The sequence below is a fragment of the Parasteatoda tepidariorum genome, chromosome 5 (genome assembly GCF_982258835.1).
Source record: "Parasteatoda tepidariorum strain Cologne lab strain chromosome 5, Ptep-v5.0, whole genome shotgun sequence".
Lineage (NCBI taxonomy): Eukaryota > Metazoa > Arthropoda > Arachnida > Araneae > Theridiidae > Parasteatoda > Parasteatoda tepidariorum.
In genome coordinates, this window is record NC_141759.1 from 49593984 (window position 1) to 49599983 (window position 6000).

Consider the following 6000-nt stretch of genomic DNA (forward strand, 5'->3'; position numbering starts at 1 on the left):
AGCCGTCCTCGAGGACGGGTAAAATTTCTGACTTTCTTCGAGTCCAAAAAAATCGACTCACCAAAAAGCAATCGTCCGATTGCTTTGAAATTTCGTTTTGAACAGATCAGACTGGAATGGTGCCGACTGGGGACGTATAGTCTTTAGCGAAGAATCCCGCTTCCAACTGTGTCCTGACGATCATCGAAGACGTGTTTGGAGCCGCACAGGACAGAGGGGTGATCCTGCCTTCACTATTGCACGCCACACCAGCCCTCAACAAGGCATTATGGTCTGGGGTGCCATTTCCTTTGATAGCCGGACCCCTTTGGTAGTCATTAGAGGTACACTTACTGTACAGCGGTACGTCGACGACATCCTAAGACCTGTTTTGCTACCGTTCCTTTTGCAGCGCCCTGGGCTGGTTTTTCAGCAGGACAATGCCAGACCACATACGGCACGTGTTGCTATGAACTGTCTGCAAGCTTGTCAAACTCTTCCTTGGCCTGCCAGATCACCAGATCTCTCTCCCATCGAGCATGTCTGGGATATGATGGGAAGGCGATTGCATCTGGCACGGAATGTTGATGAACTCGTTCGACAATTGGATCGAATTTGGCAGGAAATACCGCAAGAGACCATCCGGGAGCTTTATCGGTCTATGCCACGCCTTGTGGCACCTTGTATCCTGGTTAGAGGCGGGTCAACACCTTATTGAACTTGTTACTGTAACTCTGCAATAAATTATTTATTCAATTGTTCTGAAATTTTAATTATTTACTATTCTGTACATTGTCTTCCTGTCCACCAATTTTCGTTTCAATCGGATAACTCCTTCATGGTACGTCGATTTTTTTATTATAGAGTGTATATATATACATGTATATTTGTAATGATTGCTCCTATTATTTTTGCCTGCAATCTTTTTCGAAAATAAAGTTAACATAAATATATTAGGCGTCGAAAATTGATACGTAAATGAAGAAAATATAAAAACGTTTTCGGAACAAGATTAAAAAAACTGCAACTAAAGCAAGACTAAACTACTCTACCATTAAGTGCTCGACTTCGCACAGACGCCCCCGGGCTACCAAAACGGGGGAGTCATCTACTCTAAGTAGATCAAAATTGTGATAGAATGTCTTCGGATAATTGATCACTTAAAAATTAATCATTTATGGATCCGAAATCTGGAACAATAATAAAGTCTCAGTCAAGTCTCAAGGAACCATAATCTTAACAGACTTTTAAAAAAATAGAACGAATTCCTCTTCTCTCCATAACAAAAGCTAACCGAACGAACTCGGCAGATGTACTACAAGCATTGGCTGGGACCATTCCATTAGATTTATTTTCATAAAAGCACTGAAGATACATACTTATCATTACCAGTCTTCCAACCATTACATCCCGCAGAATAAAAATCCCTAAATTTTGACAATTTGCCAACAAAAGATGGAATTGAGATATTTATGGACGATTCTAGGCTAATTTATAATGGTGAATACAAAATAGGACGTGCATTCGTAATCTATTTCGATGGCTGTCTTGTAGAGTCCCGCAAATTTGGACTTACAGATTATTCATCAGTTTTCACAGCAGAATTATAAGCAATACTTCAATCACTCCACTGGATACACCAAAATTATATCAATAGTTAAACAAACATATATTCTGACTTACACTGCAGTCAATCTTCTAGCCTTTAGCACAGCACAGAAACACGAATCATTACCCAGTTGAAATGAAAAAAAATACTTACATAAATATTACTAAATTCCACTGGATTAAAGCCCATAAGGGATATGAAGGCAATGAAGAAGCTGACAGACAGGCCAAATTTGCATGTCAAAAATCAACAATAGATCTATAAGACATACCATCAAAACAGACAACGAGAACAGAACTTATGAAGAATAATCTTTCAACACGGCAGCAAAGACGGGATGACAATAATAAGAGCTACCGTCTAACTAACCAATTTATCCCAGAAGTCAATAATCAAAAAATATATTCCAACTTCTAAATTAATCAATTTCTAACTAACCATGGAGCCCAGGGTAATTATCGGCCAAACATATTCGGAAAATACCCGAATTGTAATGTTTGCAACAGTTATGAAGATATAGAACACATATTTGCTGTCTGCCTGGTTAATAATAATTTAAGAACTTTACTATTAAATGAAACAGGAACCAAAAGAAAATAAACAAAGGCAGTGAGGAGATCTTTATTAAGACTTTTTGGAAAAGGCTTTGAGGATTTGGCCTGAACTCATCCTACACTTATGGTGACTTTCGCAATTCAGCCGTTTTAAAGTCATCCGTCTCTAATCTGCATCATCAGAATCTTTTTCACAGCAACGCCATTGGGAAGCCGGATGGGGATTCTCTTCCCTGGGATTTTCTGGATTCACAGACCGAACAGAATCTACGTGACTTCCATTTTTCCATTTAGGAAACATGAGTTAGTAGTGTGCCAGTGAAATGAGATACTGTGAAACGATGATACATGAAACAGTGAAATTTGTAAAATTTTAATTGGTAGACTTTTACTGTTCAATAATATGAAACACATAAAACTGTCTTATTTATGGTAAAAACTAAACTTTTGACTATTTTACAACTCCTTCCAACTGAAATGTAAGCTTTGAATAGACTTTTTATTTCTCCCCTATATTATTCTGTATACCTGTAAAGGCAATAATGTATTCATCTGTTTTCCTATCTCTTATCCTGCTTATATTTTATGTTGTATTCTAATTGGATTAAAAAACTCTGTCTGTCTTAGATATTGTTAACATCGTTTTAAATTTTTATTTTATTTCATTTTTATTTTAAGTCAAAATCTGATTTAATTTATGTTAGTCTTCTCATCCGAGCTTTATAATTAACCTTTCCAGCCTTCTGGTCGGAGGGAGAGGCAATAGATAGCAGTTGCTGCGCACAGCACCTGAACTTCTTTCGTTTCACAAGTACCATACGCTAACAATTAATATTCAATTTTAACCAACTCTCACATTGCAGCTTCACTGGTCAGTTCATCGATCTATTGTGTTGTCATCTTTCATGATCTTGAATTTTCTTCTTGGTGTCCTCTTCTTTTGTAATGACGCAGTCACGTGCGCGCACTTCATGTCAATAGTATTCCCTGGATGCCCCATATGGGGGCGGGATAGGGTTAAGCCGAGCTACTGTTTAATGCTCGACTTTGCTAGGTACCCGGGCTACCAAAGTGGGGGAGCCATTCAAGAGGCTCAAAATTGTGATGGCATGTCTACGGATAATCCTCAGGAATGTCTCCCAAACCGTTGCTAATTGCCCATTATAAAGCTCACGACGTAACTTAAGTATTACTTCTACACTCTTTGGAAACCGCCGTGGCTTACCCATAGGTGCCCACTGGGTAACGATAAGAGAGTAGCAATTCTGGCATTCCTGAGGCCAATGGGAAATAGACTCAAGTGCCCGCCATTAACCAAAAAAAAAACTTTACTAAATTTCGAAAGTGAAACGTGTCTTAAATTTTTCTTGAAACATTTATATTTTATTGTTAAAACATTTATATTTTATAAAAATTTAATATTTTTTAAACCAGAAAATAAATTATTAAAATTTAACTAGCTGACTGCTTCCACATACATTAGGTTTATTTTACTGTAGTTAGAAGACTGGAGACATATCAACAAAAAGTTTCATATCCAGAGCACGAAACTTATGTATCACATAGCATTTTTAATGTGGATAATGTTGTGAAAAAATAGTAACCCATGAAAAATTTCTTTTCATTTTTTCTCCAATTTCATGGATTCCACTGAAACTTTATATTTTATGAAATTTGTTACTTCTTAATAATTATTCCTGAATGACGCTTACAGTTAGTCTATTGCTACGGTTTCCTTCTACAATTCTCTACCGTTCCATAAAAAATATTTCTTACTAATATTTTCATTTACAACTTATTCCCTGCGATAATTTGGAGAAATTTTAGATAAAAATACACTTTTTATGTTTGCATCGATTAGTTTTTAAAAATTCACGTGCCTTAAATATAACAATATATGTCAAATCTTTAATATCAAAACTAAATGTCAGTTCTTATTCTTTATTAGCTTGTGGAAGAAGCGATAAAACTTGGTATACCTTTCCATATCATTGACAAATCAATAATCTTTTTTCCCCTCAAAATAAATAAGCACACTCTTGTTTCCGAAATATCTGTCTCCAGTTGCACATTATCAATGCAAAAGCTGATGATATGGAGCTATTGTTTCTTATCAAAATGCTTTTTAACTTTATTTTTCATCTATCAGTTACCTTAATTTTAAAAAAAACATCCAATTCTTCTTGCTTATCGCTTCATTTTGAAAGATTATTTTCAGTTCAGAGAAAAAAATTCTTGCTTTGTCTGTACTTTACTGAAATATAAGAGTTTTGATTAATGCAAAAATAATCCCGCCATCTCAAAATCTGATTGTTTCAGTGTTTAGTTTATAAATATATATCATTTTATGTTTGTAATATTTCTTCGTAAATAAAATTTTAAAGAAAATTACGAATGACCATATTCAATTATGGGGGAAAAAATTTGATATTATCGAAATTGGTTTTAAATATGCAAACATAATGCAAACAAAGATACAAACAAATGAAAATAAATCCTTACTCAGTATCATTCATAAATTATTTTCATACGTTGATCTATATTTTTGGGAAAGTTTTCCCATCTTAGAAGTCTATAACCTCTGTCAAATTGCATAATCTCTGTTTCACGATAACTTTTATTCGTCATTGTAATAAAATTGTTTCTATACTTGATTTTAAACGTTGTTTGTAATAAATTCCAGAAATATAAAACCCAAAGCAAAATATTCTGCAGATCCTCTTTGAATTGCATAATGACAAAAATCATTTTTGACATAGATGAATAAAAATTTTATTATTTGTTAAAATAACTAAATTAAACTTTTAAATGAGGATTAACATCCAAGAAAACTATACTGCTACTTAAATAAATATAGTGGCTATTTTTTATTTCAATGCAAAGCTATAAGCATCTCAACTTCTCTCTGCCATGAGACGCAAATGAGCAAAAGCATGGTAAATTAAATATTTAGAAAATAGAGAAAATTGCCGGGATAGCCTGGTCGGTAGGGCTCTGGGCCCATGTCCGAGAGTTCATGGGTTCGAACCCCACCGGTAGAAGATTCCCCCTTGTAGTAAAGTGACTGATGCACGTTAAATCTGTCGAGTCGCAAAAGTCCTCAATGTTCCCATAACAAATCGAAACCTCTGGGGGTACTGGATTGGAGATCGATCGTTCTCTGATTCAGGTCAAAATTACGATCTGTGGATGACTGAATGGATGTATAAATAGGTCCACTCTATAAACGGGAACGACGCATGGTGTGGCAGAAGTTGAATTCTTGGCCATAGATGGAGTCACTGGAAAACAAGAACTATCACACCCCTTCTGCCTAAACAGGCATACGTCAACAGCAACAACATAGGCAAAATTATATATTTTGTCTATTTCCGAAGTAAGGATTTTCAAGGATAATAAAGTCTTAAGTGATTCAATAGAATCCACTGCCTCCAAAATCACCTGAACGGAAAAATTCCACTGAGTACTATTTAAATAATAAATGTCTAGTATATTTTAAAAACAAAATATATTCTACTTTATAAAGTGAGCATTTTGTTTTTCTTTCTACAAATAGTAATTGATTATCATAATATGCACCAATAATTTTATTCTTTTATCACCAGAAAAACTTAAGAAGGCACCTGAAATCTATTTTTCTACTTTGGTATAAGGATTTTAGGTACACGACTCTCACTTCCTGCAAATATTGACATACCATTCAGTTACTGAAAAATATATCGATGTAAAAGAAATTATTGTGATCAAGTTTTATGTTAAAAAATAATGTCTCGAAAAATTCTTGACCTCCACCAACTCTGTTTAGTATTCACATTTAGTTAAATAAAGCAATAATCGAAACAGTTTAGAATTGCGCAG